Genomic DNA, 18691 nt, shown 5'->3' with positions numbered 1-18691 from the left:
TTTGGGTTTCCCATCTAGGATGTATCTTTCTATTTCCTCAGGAACACCCTCTAAGAATTGTTCCATTTGCATTAGGAAGGGCAAATTTACTGGAGATTCAACACTTGCTCCTGATATCCAGGCATCCCAATGTTTCACAATGTGGTAGGCATGTCGGGTAAATGACATGTCTGGTTTCCACCTTAGGGCTCTGAACCTCCGACGAGACTGCTCGGGTCTTATCCCCATTCTGACTCTCGCCTTGGATTTAAATAGTTCATACTTGTTCATGTGTTCTTTAGGCATTTCAGCTGCCACCTCAGCTAAGGGTCCACTGAGCTGCGGCCTCAGCTCTACCATGTATTGGTCAGTAGAGATGTTGTACCCAAGGCAGGCCCTTTCGAAGTTTTCTAAGAAGGCCTCAGTATCATCACCTGCCTTGTAGGTGGGGAACTTTCTGGGATGGGAAGTGGTACCTGGAGAAGGATTGCTAGGGTTTGTTGGTATATTCTGCTGGGCCTTTATCCTCTCCATCTCCTCCACATGCTTCCTCTCTTTTTCCTTCTCCTCCTCCACATGCTTCCTTGCTTCCATTTCCCTCTTGTGAGCAGCCTCCTGTACCTCCTTTTCCAGCCACATGAGTTCTATCTGTCTTTAATGTTCCCTTTGTTTTTCCTCAGCCTGAAATTTGGCTAATTCCAGCTGTAGTCGAGCTGTGGATTTGGTCATTCTAACCTCTCTGTTTTTAACTAACTTTACACCCGAGATTTAGAAATAAACAAACAAAACTTGGCTGTAAAATTTTGCTGTGCTGGAATAGAATACCTATTCTCTGATAGTGATTGTCAGCCTACAAAAAAAGACAATTCCCTTGTCTCTGCTCTGGGCCCAAATTAAAGCAAAAAACCTCCAACTACTTGGAAACCTGCTTACCCAGCCCAAAGAAAAAGCAAATGGGTAGAACACACACCCCCTATTTACTTTTAGGAAGAAAAGAAAAAAAAAAAACTCTGGGTTGGAAGACTGTGAATTTCCCTGCAGGAGTTAAGTACCCTGCCTCGAGGCAAAGAAAACCTGCAATTCACAAGATAATCCCCTTTTGTCTCTGCTTGGCCACAAAGCAGAGAAAAAACAAGCTGCTTTCAGTTTCAGCTGCTTTCTGGACTTCCTTTCCACAGGAAAAAAAAATTTTCTTTTTAAAATCTGTATTTCTAGTTCAAAAAATCTCAACTGGATCTCAAAATGATTTCAGGTTAATCCCACCACTATGCCACCATGTCAAGGTTCCTCCCCCACTCTGAACTCTAGGGTACAGATGTGGGGACCTGCATGAAAAACCTCCTAAGCTTATCTTTACCAGCTTAGGTCAAAACTTTCCCAAGGTACAAAATATTCCACCCGTTGTCCTTGGACTGGCCGCTACCACCACCAAACTAATACTGGTTACTGGGGAAGAGCTGTTTGGACGTGTCCTTCCCCCCAAAATACTTCCCAAAACCTTGCACCCCACTTCCTGGACAAGGTTTGGTAAAAAGCCTCACCAATTTGCATGGGTGACCACAGACCCAAACCCTTGGATCTGAGAACAATGAAAAAGCATTCAGTTTTCTTACAAGAAGACTTTTAATAAAAATAGAAGTAAATAGAAATAAAGAAATCCCCCCTGTAAAATCAGGATGGTAGATATCTTACAGGGTAATTAGATTCAAAAACATAGAGAACCTCTCTAGGCATAACTTTAAGTTACAAAAAAGATACACAGACAGAAATAGTTATTCTATTCAGCACAATCCTTTTCTCAGCCATTTAAAGAAATCATAATCTAACACATACCTAGCTAGATTACATACTAAAAGTTCTAAGACTCCATTCCTGGTCTATCCCCGGCAAAGAAGCATATAGACAGACACACAGACCCTCATGCTCAAATAAATTGGTTAGTCTCTAAGGTGCCACAAGTACTCCTTTTCTTTTTGACTCCAACATACAATTTTTCAACTTAGAAGTTGCCCATATCTTGTAATATAATACTATTTAGGGTCCAATGTTGATTAGCTTCTGAGCCTTTGGAATATCAACCATACCAAAAATCAGTGCACAATCAGATATTAATACCAAACTTTGATAGCCAACATAGATTTATGTTCTTGAAAAAGACTATATTTTATTATAAGAAGCAATGACTCTGAAAAGCTCTAAAACAATTATGTGTGATGCATTTAACATCCACCCATTGTAGCTCCATAAAAGTTTGTGGCAGGATACCAACACCTGTTTTGTTTAGTTATGTTGAAACCCCATTATCCTTCAATGTTTTATCTTATTCAGAGTCAGTCACCTGGTTAAGATGTCTTATTACATAGGTAGCCCCCTTAATATCGTTAGTCAGGATCATGATCTTGTTTGAATAAGAGTGTTCTCATTTAGAGCATGCAGATTTATTATACTAATCATCTAATCATAAAGCATACCCTGGAAAAATATATCATCTGGCTTCTCTAATTAGTCTCACCAGACCACAAAATGGAGTTCTTTAATTAAAATATCAACACTTACTCCCATTCTTAAGGGGTGCACAAACTTTCCCCCAGCCTCAATTTGTTATCTTCCTTGGGAAATGGTGTCTTTTGCAGCTATATCAAATCAGGCCTGAGATGTGTTTCTTACAAGCTGGAAAGGAAATCCTAGCAAAAGGGAGGTTTTAGACAGAAGCTCTAGAGTGAAGCAGAGAAAGGGATGCACACTTTAAGGACAATACTGGTTTTTCTCATCTAATGAAATTTCTTATGCAACATTAGCAAAATTTGACCAATTCTTTAATCGGGTCAGTGATGAGAAGGACTTAATTTTTTCAGGTGGTTAAGTACTTGCTGCTTCTTGTCTGGATTATTCAGTCCATTTACTTTCCATAATACCTTATGAAATCCATCCATCATTAACTTAATAGAATCAGATCTTTCTGAATCAAACTGAGAAATGAGGTGCTGAGTTGAAGCTGATAACCAAGTTTTATTAAAAAAAAATTTGAAACTAAAGTTAGAATGCAGATATGATAAACCATGCTGAAATAATAGAGTGGCTCCATTAAAATATCAGCATTTATCAGCTATTCTCACCCATCCTTGCTATTCTAAATAGAGGGTCGATCTGTGGTAATAGCAGATGCTCACATGGTGATAACTGTTGGCAAATGTTGGCTCTCTTATGGCAATCATTGCTGACATTTACTGTTACAAGTGCTGATGACTATGCAAGGTGCAAGACAGTTGAAAAATCAGGCCCATTTTCTGTAGTTTAGGAAATACTTACAATATCACAATAATTACTTTTAAATGGTAATTGTCATCTTTTTAATGGTGACCACTGAAATGTTTTACAAGATGATCCAATGTAGAACCAGTCTTCCTGCTTTGATGACTGTGTACTCCCCAAATAAATGACATTTTATAGTCTTGAAACTTTCTTAAATAAGTCTTTCATTGCTGGACTGGTCCCTGAATTCCCCAGGTACTGTGTATACATCGTTCTTGTTCTTACCTATATGTCCAGTGGAATCAGCTCCTACAACTATTGACTTCAGTGCCATGACTTGATCTTATGCTTGTCTTCCATATATGAATCATGAATAATGTTTGAGGAGCTGTGTTCTAGAATGTTCTGGGGGGAAGTAGAGGGGCTGGAGCAATGGCAGCTCCACACGGGGGGCGGGTAGGAAGGGCTAGGGGGGCAGCTCCACACAGGAGGGAGGGGAGACAGAGGTTGTGGAGGCAGCTCTGAATGGGGGGAATATGCTCAGTGCTCATCCTACCACAGCTCCTGCATCCAGTCTCACCAGGGGGCAGGGCCTCAGGGGGAAGAGGAAGAGCAGGGCAGAGGAGCCCGGGGGAGGGGAGAAGAGGAGCAGGGGGTGGGGCCGGAGTTCCGGCTTGCGGAGTAGGGGCAATTGGCCATGGGCCCATACGTTAATCTGGCCCTAGTTTTAGCATCCCAGGAATGCAACTGTTACAGCCTCCTTCCTTCATACTACTTTTTCAACCCACAAGGAAGGAGCTAAGGGTAAAAATAGTAAGGTACCTGCAGTACTGTTCTTAAAATGTTGTGCTGGTTACAGTGCAGCAAGAGGCCAGGTAGAGTGTAATCCTTTCAGGGATTACATTACTAGTTAACTATTTCTTCTTTAAAGACTAGCCATCATTTGGAGAATGTAGCAGAGTTCAAGTTATGGAATGGAAAAGAGAAGTGGCCTTCCAGTTCTGTGGAGGACATCTGGCCACCTATGCCAGAGAACTATTTCTGCTAAAGGTCAGACCTCTACATATAGCTCAGTGGAGGGGGTTTGGGTGAGCTACAAACATGGAGTAAGCACAGTTGCCCTGCTATTAAACCTGAAGAACCAGCTTGAATTTCTGCTGCACCAAAAGTTTGCTGAATTATGCTAAAAGGACTAGAAGCCTTCCTCCACCAGGCCTGCCCGAAAGAGGAGAAGAAACACATGCTCCTCCGGGTCTTCTGGTTCTTCCTCTGAAGTCTCTAATGCCTCCTTGCCCTGCCCCTGATGGGTGTCCCATCTTACAATGAGGCCAGCAGGGTTGAGGAGGTCATGAGTCACTTCAGGCTCCATACTCATATTCCTGGACTCCAGCTCACCGTAGCACAGGCATGTGCTGGATCACCTCCCGGAGCCATTGTTGGAGTCCTTCATCCTCCAGTACAGGAGCCTCAGGTGCTTCATGTGCTCCTGGCACTGGGACGGAGTCTGGTGAACGCCCGCCTCCTCCAGCCTCTGTGAAATCTCCCAGTGCAGGGGAATGTTCCTGCTCATCCCAACCAAGTTATGGAGGATGGTGTATTCTGACCACACACTGACCATCACCTGGATATGTTCCAGAGACCAAGGAGAAGCTCTTGGAACGTGATCCAGGATCACCTGTGCTGATAAGCAAAGTTCACAGGAGAATTGATTTGAAGTGCTCAGTGCAGGTCACTACTACTGCGGGCAATGGTGGGGTGGATGGGTCAGGGACCTTTATAACTTTGGGTAAGGGTCAAGCAGCAAAGGGATCAATGCACTGTGGGAATTTCCCTGGGGGGTCTATCAATACCCATGGCCTGGTACACACCCCTTAATCCTGTCCACACTGCACTGCAGAACAGACACTGGATCGTGCCACAGCAGAGACAAGTGCATACCCACAGCCCTCATGCATGGTAGATTTTGCGCTGTGTACTCTCCTTCAGGAACATGCTTCAGGGCTTCACTTGTGGACAATATAGGGGTTATTGCACAACAATGCACATGCACCCATGTACAGTCCCAATGACATAGCATATGATGCCCATATTTGTAAATCTGATGCTTCGCAAATTACACATGGTAAAATGACAAACAAACAAATCATTGTAAAAGTTTTAAATATAATAATGCTCTCTACAAATTGGATTGCAACTCCCTCCTGAAATTCTTTGTTTGCAGCCCTGGTGCCAGTATCATACTTAAATTATTTATCTATGCTAACCTTAGAGCTTCAAGATATTTTGTCAGAAAAAAAGAGCTGAATAAACAGAACAGAGGAGCCCAAAACAGCAGCTACTACATGGTCGTCTGCCTTTAGAAAAGCAAATGCAATCAAATTAAAAGGTATTTTTCCCCATCCTGGAAGATAGGTTTCTAGCAGAATAGTTCCAGTAATCCACATCAAGTGATACTCTCTCCGCAGGTGACTGACAGAAAAATGGACGAATCAAGAAAAATAAAAGTATCCTGCCTCAAGCAGTTACAGCTGCTGGTACACAGGAACCAGAAATGCAGCTTCACTAGAATAACTGGCTCACATCAGCTAGTGATGTAGGATATATGGTGTAATGTATTAAGTAGGTGGACACATTCCTGGAGCTACTCTTATAGAAACGCAGTTAACAGCCAGGGAAAAAGACCTTTCCTCCATTAAATACTTACATTAATACATACCTATGAACTTTAAATAGCAGAACCAGTCAGGAAAAGAAGAAACATATCTTGATTTTTTTAAAAGTATTACCTGAGGCTCTACCATTCAGTCTAAATTACTCCAAAAGTTCATCCACTCCTTTGCAAGTCTCTTCTGCTTAGGCAATATGCCACCCCTAAGCTGTTTCAACCCAGGTGTCAGCATGATCCCTGCTATGAAGAACTTTTACTGATAAAGAAGGAGCTTTTATGCTTGGAGGATAACTAAAAAAAATCCATCAAGGAAGAGATGCTTTTGAAGTTTATTTGTGACTTCTGTGCTGCTTTAAAAGAGACAAAAAGGGGAAATAGTTAACTGAAATGTTTTGTCCTTTCCAGGTACAATGAAAGGCCTGGACCATACTGAGCAACTGCAGGATCAGTTTTTGTCACATTTCAAATTTGAGAAAAAAGACAATATTAGTCGATTAATGGGAAATCTATATTTTTTCTTGTGCATTTAGCTAGGTACAATTCTCAGGAACACTGTCAGGGCCAAACTTAACAAATGCAATTTTCTAAGGAAAGGCTATTATTTCTCCAGACTTCTGGCCGGGAAACAGTCAATTATTTTGATAGCAAACTGAAAAAGATATGAATACAGAGAACTGTACTGAGCTTGGGAATCTGTCCTATGCTTGCCTGGGTGAAGGACAGACCCCTTTAAAGCATGATTCTGCTCTGAAAAGTGTTTGTAAAAATGTTGTTCTAGATTTGATGAATATTGTGTCCCAATCATGCCATACATGAACAGCTTATAACAGCTCATTCTGGATGAGATGATAACCTTTTTAGTTCTGATGAGGCCAATTACTTAGCATGCCAGAAGATGAAGATTTACAGAATTTTATGATACAGAGCTCTAAATCTGAGTTGTAGCTACTTACTAAGTGAGTGACAAAAGTGAAGTCTCCATCATATTTGTTTTACTCCTGTTAGGCCTGGAGAGCCAAAACGGCTATGAAAGAGAAAGTCAGGGTATCTTCCGACTCAGGCTTCAACAAACTATGAATCAAAGCCATCAAGAGAGCCACCCATTTCATTGAGAGTAAAATTGTTCCCTCAACTCAAACAGCAGATTTTTATCACTAGAGAAGACTCATGATCTAGAAAGAACACTGCTCGACTTCCAGATAGCCAGCTAAAGATGCAGAAAGGAAAACACACTTGTAAACTAATATCCCCCCAAGTTTCTACACTACAAAGTTATTTTGACGCAAGACACCTTACGTTAACCTATCTGTGGAAGTGTCGTCACTTAAATTTTGCTTCCACTGATATAAATACCTCACTATGCTGACTTAATAACACCACGTCCCCGAGCAGAGTAGGCTCAGGATCGATATAGTTAGGTCAATGCAGTGTCAGTGTAAACAGTGTGTTACTTATACTGACTGTTACTGGCCTCCAGAGGCTGTCCCACAATCACCCACACTGACCGCTCTGATCACTGTTGTGAACTCATGTGTCAGATACATAGGAAGCAGCCCCTCCCCTGCCCAGAACCATGATTTTTTAAAATTCCTTTTCCTGGTTGCCCAGTTTGGCGAGCACTCCTAGCAGCTCTCCATTGCTGAGTGTAACTGCCCAGCTGACCATGCCAGCAACATGCCACAGAAACATTCCTGCCTGGAGAAGACAGAAGGTTTTGGATCTCCTGGGCCTGCAGGGAGAATAGGCTTTGCAGGTACAGCTCCCCTCCAGCTGCAGAAATGCAGACATCTATGAGCAGATTGTTCGGGAGAAGGGCTACAACAAGGGTCACCAAATAGTGGTACAATCTAAATTTAGCCTGCCTTTAGAGATCTCAAAAAGAGATGGCACCCAATTATTTTCCAGCTATGAAAACCTTGCTACAGACACCTAAGGCACAGCAAGTAACAAGGGTAATTCTGTAGCTATTTTGACCTGCAGTTTTCATATGGTTAGTTCAATTGAATCAAACTGCATTTTTATTTTCCTCTCTAGTGGTAACTGCATCTTGGAGAATCTCTTTGTTTTCGGTCATGAGCTCAATTCTCCTGGAAGATCATCTCCAAAAGTTTCTGGAGGCTAAGGTCACTTTTCAGAGGCAGCAGATACTTACAGCGACAATGCACATCTCTGAACAAAGCTATCTAAACTTGTCTGCCACTGCACTTTAGAAGGATCTTGCTCTCTCTATTGTATTTTCAGCCAAAAATATTTCACATACCAGAAACTTTTCTTATTCCATTATTGTATGGTTACACATAGTACTGTGTAAAGAACAATTTAAATAATGAAGAAAAGAAATAAAAGCAACTAACCTATGAAACATACATTGCCGTTTATCTCCCTGCACAACCCCAGCTGACATCAATCAACTGAGGATTGACAAAAGTATATAGCATTTAGATCAGAGCACCTCAGCAACCTCCCTCGCCAATAGCTTTTTCCTCCTGAGCTATTCCTGTCACCTGAGTTTAGTGTGATATGGATCCTGTTTCTAACACTTGTATTTAAAGCTAAATTCCTTGAAGACAGCAGCATCCATCTGTTTCCATCTCAACAGCAAACCAGCTGGCAGGGACTGTCAGATTAAATATAGTGGCTCACCATTACCATTTTGGAAGAATTGTGGCTATGAGACAAAAGAGAGAAGGTGTGCACTCTCGTATATTTTGCACATCTGAAAACTCTTTGAGTCCTGGACAGCAGTGATTCATCAGCCATTAAACTAGCTCAACTGATCCCCTGTGTTTATCAACTCTAACCTTTTTCCTTTTCTTAAGAGCAGAGTGTGACACAGCTGTCTGGTAGTGGACTAGTCACTGCCGGCAATCAGATTCTCCCCTAACTGATGTCCTTACAAGCATCTCACATCTTCAGTCTTCTTTTTTCAGAATCCTTGTATTGGTTCGCATTGCTTCTGCAGATATCTGCAGGAAAGCTGCCATTTGAAAACCTGCTGGAAGGCTAAATAAAGCCCCATATTATCGATCACATTCATTGCCAATTTATATGCAAGTCAGAATCTTCAGATTCCCCATGAGTTCCTATATTGTCCATGCAAATCGTAAAATAATTTACGATTTCATTACACCATGTATTGGGCTCTGAGTGGCAAGTTAAATGGTCTGACTCAGAAGCCTAGCTAGATAATTTTTGAACAAACATACCGTCAGGGTTCCCTCCCCACTCTGAACTCTAGGGTACAGATGTGGGGATCCGCATGAAAGACCCCCTAAACTTATTTCTACCGGCTTAGGTTAAAACTTCCCCAAGGCACAAATTCTTTGCCCTTGGAGGGTACGCTGCCACCACCAAATGATTTAACAAAGAATCAGGGAAAGGACCACTTGGAGTTCCTATTTCCCAAAAATATCCCCCCAAGCCCTTACACCCCCTTTCCTGGGGAGGCTTGAGAATAATATCCTAACTAATTGGTTACAAAGCAATCATAGACCCAAACCCCTGGGTCTTAGGACAATAAAGAAATCAGTCAGGTTCTTAAAAGAAGAATTTTATTTAAAGAAAAGGTAAAAGAATCACCTCTGTAAATACTTTACAAGGTAATCAGATTCAAAACACAGAGGATTCCCCTCTAGGCAAAACCTTAAAGTTATAAAAAACCGGGCTAAACCTCCCTCTAGCAAAGGGAAAATTCACAAGTTGAAAACAAAAGGTAATCTAACATGCCTTGCCTTATTTACTTACTCTTTTTGTAATATCAGAGACTTGTACAGGATGGTTGATAGGAGAAGGAGTTTTTCTGACCGAGGAATTCTAGGCTACCCTTAGCTGTATGGTTATGACACATACATACACATAACTTCAGGGAAGCATATTACAGCATCAGTGTGCTCCCCTGGAAATATACGTATGTATGCTTGTTCGAACCCACTTTGTCCTATCTCTAGCTTGTAGCTTTGTCACACCAGCTCACATCAGGAAATCACAGGCCTAATTCTTCACTTCCTGGCAAATTCACGTAAGTCCTTCACACCTTTGTGAATTGTGCGTGACTCAGTAACACAGGTGTAAGTCAAAAGAAAAATCTAATTTCATAGCCATTTAACTCACTTTACATTTATTAAGACTAAATTCTAGTCTCAACAACATTAGTGAAAATCAGCAGTAACTCCTATGAAGTCAACAAAGTCACAACAGGAAAAAAATGATGTAAGTGAGATCAGCATCAGAACCACTTTGGACGGGTGCAGATTACTACATGGAGCACAAAGCAGTCAAGAATCTGACATTATAGCTTTGTTATTGAAGGGAATCTGGTTACAGACTGAAAAGCAGATCCTCAATTGTTGTAAACAAGTAAACAGATCTGACTCTTTGTGTGTGTGTCTGTGTGTCTGTGTGTATTGGGCCATATTTTGATTTCAGTTTCACTAGTACAAATAAGATCAGAATCTGGCCCATTGTCTAGGTAGGAGCTTCTGAGTTTACTGTTCTTCAATTTTGTGAATTATTATATATAGATATATACACACACACAGAGACACGGATTTCCTCAGTCTTGAATTAAAATTTTGGATTTCAATTTACACATATAACACTAAATGGTTGCTTTTCCACATATAATAGGATAAGTCAATGTTACTGACTAAGGTATGCCGGTGCCTAGGACTAGCTAAGGCATATGGATGATCAAAACATTTTGTAACCTAAAAAAAAAATTGAATTAATACTTTAACAAAAATTTCAACAAAACAAGTTACCCAGTGCCTTTCAAGAACTTCATATGAGAATAAAAAGACAGTTTAGCTACTGATTCTTATATACATTTTCAGTGACTTATTCATTATGCCACATAAAGGAATAAATCTGAACACAACATACAAAAAATGTAGACCTCAAAGAAGTTTCCACTAAGTTTTTAAGGCAGCCACATTTCTCAAGGAATAAATGCTCTAAATTATTTACTAACTCCTAGTTTTTAAACTGTGGAGCTTGACAGCAAAGAATGTTTTAAAACCCAGCCAAAACCAAAACAAAAAAAGTCTTACACACCTATTTTTCCTGTTCATAGACTAAATAGGCCTTTTTAATCAATATTATTTAGAATAATTCTTTTTTCTTTGGAAGAAGTCAAATATGTTCTGCATTTTATAACCTTCTTAATGGATGGGTATATTCAATTGCTGATCAACCTTTCAGACTGCAGTGGTCAACAAAAGTTCAGTCTGCTTATTGGCCACAGCATCATGAAGATCATCACCAATATCATTAGAATGAGCCCACAAGGGGCAGTGACGCCACAGACATTCACAAGTATTTACAAGACTGTTATCAATAATTTTGTTAGACAACGAGTGCCACAAACACTGAAATGAACAGTAGACAAAGACAGCGCAAACTGTTTAGCCACATGACTTAGGTCAACACAAGGCAGCTTACGTTGACCTACCTGTGGAAGTGTCTTCCCTTAAATTTGGCTCCCACCGACATAAGTGTCCCGCTACACCAGCTTAATAACACCACCTCCCTGAGCTGCATAGACTGAGGATTGATGTTAGGTCAACGCAGTGTCAGTGTAGACCAGGGGTGGACAAACTACGGGGGCCGCATCCGGCCCACCAGCCATTTTAATCCATCCCTCAAGCTCCCGCTGGGGAGAGGGGTCTGGGACTTGCCCCGCTCCAGTGCTCCAGCCAGGAAGCAGCCGCATGTCCCCACTCTGGCTCCTATGCATAGGGACAGCCAGAGGGCTCTGCTTTGCATGCTGCCCCCATCCCAAGAGCTGGGAACCGTGGCCAAATGGGAGCTGCAGGGGTGGTGCCTGCAGATCAGGCAGTGCGCAGCAGAGCCACCTGGCCATGCCTCCACATAGGAGTCAGAGAGGGGACATGCCGCTGCTTCTGGGAGCTGCTTGACGTAAGCGCCGCCCAGAGCCTGCACCCAGTCCGATCCCCCTCCCGCCCTCCGAACCCCCTCGATCCCAGCCTTCCTGCACCCCAAACCTCTCATCCCCAGCCCCACCCCAGAGCCTGCACCCCCAGCCGGAGCCCTCACCCCCCCACACCCCAATCCCCTGCCCCAGCCCTGATCCCCCTCCATGCTCCGAACCCCTCAGTCTCATCATGAAGAACCCTCCTACAGCCCAAACCCCTCATCCCCAGCCCCACCCCAGTGTCTACACACACACACGCTGCATCCTGCCTCCCCACCCCACCCTGAACTCCTCATTTCTGGCCCCACCCCAGAGAATTCACCCCCAGCCAAAGCCCTCACCCCCTCCCACACCCCAACCCCAATTTCATGAGCATTCATGGCCCACCATACAATTTCTATATCCAGATGTAGCCCTTGGGCCAAAATGTTTGCCCACCCCTGGTGTAGACACTGCATTACTTACATAGATTGTTACTGGCCTCTAGGAGCTGTCCCACAATCACCCACACTGACCACTCTGGTCACGGTTGTGAACTCCACTGTCCAGGTGCCAGGTAGACAGGAAGAAGCCCCTCCCCTTTAAAGACCTGCACATTTTTAAAATTCCTTTCTCTAGTTGCCCAGCTTGGTGAGCACAACTAGCAACTCTCCATTGTGGATTGTAACTGTCCAGCTGACCATGCTGGCTACATGCTGCAGGCGAAGTCCTGCCTGGAGAAGACAGAAGGTTTTGGATCTCCTGGGCCTGTGGGGAGAAGAGGCTGGGCAGGCACAGCTCCCATCCAGCTGTAGAAATGTGGACATCTACAAGCAGATTTCTCTCGGGATGCAGGAGAAGGGCAACAAGAAGGACCAGCAGCAGTGCTGCATGAAATCTCAGGAGCGGTGGCAGGCGTATCAGAAGGGCAGGGAGGCCAACCATCGAGCTGGTGCATAACTGCAGACCTCCCACTTTTAGGACACATCTTTTGATTTTCTCATTTTCAGTTTTGCTAGAGGAGCTAGTGAAATAACCAAGAGAGGTAGAGCGGCTAATCTGCTTTTCATTCCCCTCTACAGTTAGGCAGAGGGGAAGCCAGGCACCACGGCAGTACACAGACTAGCAGCATACAGGCCTGGGCAGTATCAGGACTCCAGCAGCAACTGTGCTCTCTCTGCATGTGTTCCCCTCAGAAGAGAGAGATCAGCTAAACTCACCATCGCCTGTGGAAAATGGTGCCAGTATTCAGTTCCATTGCCCTCTTCAACTAGAATCATGCAAGAGAGCTATTGCCTCATGCCCCAAGCCTCTGGAGGGCCATACTCACCATGGCTGGTGCTGTGACTCTCACCATGCTGTATCAATCCCAAGCAGAAGTGAGATGGTTGTGCCTACAACTTTTGGGGAGCAAGGGGAGTGAGTTCAGCATCTTTAGCTTTGATTTCTGTCATGAGTACTCTGACAGTGGTTCCTCTGTATGTTGTATCTGCAGCTGCTACCATTGCAGCTTTCAGGGTCTCCACCTCCACACCTGCGGGACACCTGAGCCAGGTAAGGAGGAGAAAGAAGATGACTCGGGATGACATGTTCCAGGAGTTCCTGCAAGCCAGTGTAGGAGAATGAGCTCAGGGCCAGGAGATCTCCATGCTTTCTGCAAAGGTGGATAGAGTAGAGAGGAGAAAAGCAAAGGAGAAGAGCATGCAGCAGGAAATGCTTTCACTTCTCAGACAGCAAACAGAGTCTGGTGGACCTGCAGGTTCAACAATGGTGGGTGGGGGTGTGTGTAATGGAAATGACTGTTCTTTCCCCTTCATAAGTTTTGTTCCCTGCATTTCTTAAGTTCTAATTTTTTTATTGCCTGGTTCATGCTACAGAATAAAATTCTATTTTTTGGAACATAATTCATCTTTATCAGTTCACAACATATGCTGGCTGGTGCTGAGCCAATCTGACATCCATCAACAAACTCATATCTTTCACAAACAATATTAATAGGTGCATTGTCAACGCTGGATTCCTATGCACGTAGCAATCACTACAAAATTCATTCTGGACCATACACCACAGCACCACACGCTACAGCGGCTCACTGTTAAAATGCTCTTTCAAAGCCCCCCTGAGCCATATAGCTCTGAGTTGAGCTCTTCTTACAGCCATTGTATCTGGCTGTTCAAACCCAGCAGACAGCTGCTCCACCTCCACCCCGCAGAAACCTTGAATTGTTTCTATGTCCAAGGAATCATCATGTTCCCCATAGCTCCTCTTGCACCTCTGCAAATATTGCAAGATTAGGAACTCTGTATTTTCAATGCTCATTACAATAGTGCAGGGCCGTTCAGACTCCATGCATCTGTCAGAGATGGAGGACGGAGACAGTGCAGGTTTGTAGACCTCTAAAAATAGTCCCTCCAAAGCTGCATTGACTCACGCTGTCCGAGAAGTATGAGGCAATCTTCTGTACCAGTGCTTATGCCTTGAGGAGAGAGGACTTCTGTCTCCAGGTTTAGCTTTCATGAGCATGACATTTGCATTTTAAAAATAAAGCTTTGCTAAAAAAATAAAAGTGGTATATGCACACAGGAGTCTGCTGGGATCATACATTAGACAATCAATCAGAAGATTATTATAATACTGAATGACTTGTAGTATTATTGTTGTTGAACAGAAAATAGAAGTGATAAAGGAAAAGCCATTGCACTTTTAACCTCTTCCATATACTCTTAAATACAGGATGCAGTGCACTCTAGTATGAAATGAAGACTGCATAGGACAACTGTAATTCTAGGAACACTTTGCAGTGGGGTGGGAATTTTAGAGTCTAAAGAGAGGTTTGGAAGCCCAAGTGCCTATTTATAGTAGAGGTGACAGAAGTAGATACCAATGAGTAATACCAGTTGGTAAGTATAGGAATACAGCCATATTATTTTCCTAATAATGGTTATGATCTTATGTCACTGATGTGGTCAGGCATCCCCTGTTGGCCACCCATCAGATTGCTGTGAGATGACTCCAAGCCTCTGAGTCCCTGGCCCTCCAGGTGTAAAAGCCTTCAGATCCTGAATAGAGTCCAGCTATTGCCCCAATAGAATAGGGTCCCTAGACACACTCTAGGGGCATGGACCCTTTGTCTAGTTCCCAACTCAGAGAACTGGAACCTGCTCCCTAGTCCACATGGGTATAGGGTTGACCCTTCAGACTTCCCTATATTTAAACGCATCCTCTTCCAGAACCCCATGAGGAGGTTTAAGCTGTGTGGGCTACTGTTTACCTTTCTCTGCAGGCACATGATAATTGTGAAACAGATTACACAATCACAAACTTTGGACAGAGTCTAACACATTTTTTATGTACTTACACAAAGCACAAGAGAGTACAGATCATACAACAAAATAAACCCTACATAATAAATCCTCACTATCTCACCCTTCCTTCAGGTAGCTTCTCCCTCATGGAGTCTTGCTCTCCAGCTTGCCTCCTGTTCTTTTTTGCCAATCTGACCCCTTCCATCCTCTTCTCCAGGCTTCTTTTTCCTGTGTGGCTCTTATCTAGTTCCCCTGTGAGACTATGTATTTGCCTGGTCAACTGGCTTTCTTTATTCTGTGCTTGGTAATTTTCCATTGATCCTACCTTCCCCACTCTCTTCACACGAGAGGAGGAAGTATCTTCCCCCTTCTGAGCAAACCCATTTAGCATAACTATTCTGAGCAAAACAGTCATTTAAAGTTCCTTCCAAATTCCTGAGTCTGGAGTATACTTGCTGCACGTCTGGTCAGCAATGGCAGATCCACATACATATAGGATTTCCACAACAATAATTTCAAGATACAATTTCATAATATCAACCAGAATTTATTAGTTGTATAGACAGAGTCCCCAGAAAACCACATCTTAGACCCTTCAATGACATCGGTGGATAACTCTCAAAACCTGCACGCTCAAAAACCTATTCCCTCTATGAATTTGACCTACCTTCCTTTAATCGCTTATTTTTTCACCCAACTTCTGTGACAGTGGCCGTGTAAAAGAGTTGCTCCTCCCAGTGGATCCTGATAGAGCTATAGCTTGGTTCTAGTTAGTAAATTGATAGCTTTTTTTTCCTGCAGCCTGCTGGCCAGGAAACAAACTTCTTTTAACATTACAACAGACACCCTTCTCCCCCCCCACACACACCTTACCCTCAAGGTGGTCAAGTTTGGCCTTCCACCTGGCCTGAACCACAGTGTTGAGGGACTTGGCAACACAAAGGCCATTAGAGGAAACAGAACTAAAGTGTATATCTCCATGAATATTTCCATCTCTGCCTAAGTGTGTATTGTAAAAGAACGAGCGAGAGAGAGAGACTCTAGCTGTTCTATTTTTCCTCTACAAGAGAAAGTACTCATAACCAGTTACTGTGTATGGAATTTCAAATGTGTGAAGTTCTAGCTTTAATCTATCTATATATTCCAGTTACAGAAGCAGATTTTGAAATCCTACCTGAAAAAAAGTTTTGAACCCTATAAATTTAGTGAAAAGTGTACTTGCTTATGGAAACAAAATTGCCATTTCACAGACAATGTTTTGTCATAGCGAAAATAAATCAGTCTAGATTAAGGCTAGTCTACCTATCATGTTATTGCACAGTCAGCCAGGGTGTCAATGTACAGCATACCAGTTTCATACAGTTAAGTTCTACATGGACCCTGCTACTGTGCAATAAAAGTCCTGGAGTATGGCTTCTCACACGGTGTTTTGAAATAGCAGTATGCTAAACCACACTCCAGTGTTGTCACTGGGCAGCCAGCTGAGGTGCTATACATTCATGCCCCGGCTACCCACACAGTAACTTCTTGTGTAGACAAGGCTATAAGTCTTATAGTTTTGATTCACTGGCCAAAATGTTCTAAGTTAGGTGCCTAGAATCCATATATAGGCTCCTAAATAAGTGGCCTGATTTTCAGGTGTGTTGAGCACCCTAAATTTTTATTATTGTGAAATGCAGTAGCTCAGTTCCACTGAAAATCAGATCACTTATTTAGATGTGTGACGGGACATGTATACCCAGCACTGGACAAGAGAGGGTTAACCTCATACTTTGGGCAGCGGAAGCCCCATCCCTCAGACCTTGCTGTGCATGCTCCAACTACTGCCTCAGTACAAAAGGGAGCAGTCCATTCATTCTGGGCTGATGGCTGGAGGGGAAGGACTTTGGGCGGAGGCTCCAGCTGAAGACCCATCAGAGACTTTGCCTGAAGAACTGGAGACCCTGAGAGCCAGACTGGAGGGCTGCGGCCTACGGAGCCGCAGGGAATCATCCGCACTGAAGAGCCTGGAAACCCTGATGCTCAAAGGACTACAGCGTCTGGAAGTGCAGTAGGAAGTGACCCAGAGAGGGTTCACGAGTGGTACCTCCCACCCAAGTGAGGTCAGCATGTTCCAGTGGGAGTCCACACTGACCCAGTAGCAGACCACTCCGTCACCGTCAGGGCCCTGGGTTGAGGCCCGGTGGAGTCCGGTGGGCCTCGGCCTCCCTACCCGGGCTGCCATCCCCCTTCCTCCTCCCCGGGTACTGGCCATTGGGCCATATTGCCCTATGTCTAGGGGCTGCTATATTGACTCTAGCCATTGGGTCGCACTGCCCTGTATCTAAAGGCTGTTATATTGACACTGGCCCTTGGGCCTCACCGCCCTCAGGTCACACTGCCCCACACCAGAGGGCTGTTATAAGGACCCTGGCCATTAGGCCATATTGTCCTGCTCCTGAGGGCGGTTATATTGACCCTGGCCGCTAGGCCATGCTGCCCTGAACACGAGGGCCACCATAATTGATTCTAGCCACTCGCCCGTGTGGCCCTGAACTCAAGGGCTGCTAGAATTTACTCTGGCCGCCAGCTGAGCTGCCCTGAATGCCAGGGCTGCTGGAATTTACTCTGGCCATTGGCCCACACTGCCCTGACCCCATGGACCGCTATACTCTCTCCAGCCTCTAGGCCATGCCACTTTTGACCTAAGGACTTTCAGGGAGACTGTGACAGTGGTGTGTATATCCAGAAGGGGGACAGGGTGTGTATATCCCACAACAAGATGCTTATATCGCATATGGGATTTAGGCACAAGTTTGAGCATATTAACCTCTTACTACTGGAGATCAAATTCTAGCAGTTGGGATGATATTTATGATGTAAATTTTTCTTGGCTCTTGCTAGGTTTAACCATGATTTTCATAAGTGACATTAAGAAATGTATCAAGTTAACATTGGTCCATTTGCTAAAACTTATTGTTAATTTATGGTTTTCCTTTGCCTACTTGCCACTTCCTCCAAATGAACACGTTTATTATGGCTGACTGCTTTTCCTCTGATACATAACAAGCAACACAGTCAAAGTCCATTGCTCACACTTATGCTGAAAAATGAATCCTAAATGACAGAAAAATATTACATATTTTAAGTAACAAATATGACCAACAAGGATGGGCAAACTGATTCAAGCAATACCTACTGTGACCCACAGTTCATCTGAAAGAGAATCTTCCTTGAAAGCTGTAATAAGTAGTCTCTCCACTCTAATTTATGAAAGGCTTGAAGCTCAGATTTATGTCTGAAAGACCACTGACCTACTGTGATCTTACAGTGGAGTCTGGAGGTATCAACAAATAGGCTGTGGAAGCTTTTTGTGGACCAGGTAGAGGCAAAGTAAGTCAGTGGAAGAAAGAGAAAATAAGGGCCAAACATAAACAATGAGTCCAAACCAATAAAATACCAAACTATAGCGAGTCAGACAAAATTCAAGGAGAAAAAAAGTAGAACCACCTTTTAGAGGGAAATAAATGGGTTGAGCAATAAATGGGTTGGCATCAGAAAAGCATCCATCTTTTTTAAAAGCTTATCTCCACCAAA

The sequence above is a fragment of the Lepidochelys kempii genome, chromosome 2 (genome assembly GCF_965140285.1).
Source record: "Lepidochelys kempii isolate rLepKem1 chromosome 2, rLepKem1.hap1, whole genome shotgun sequence".
Taxonomy (NCBI): Eukaryota; Metazoa; Chordata; order Testudines; family Cheloniidae; genus Lepidochelys; species Lepidochelys kempii.
The sequence above is the reverse complement of the archived record's forward strand: the minus strand, read 5'-3'. Positions refer to the sequence as shown.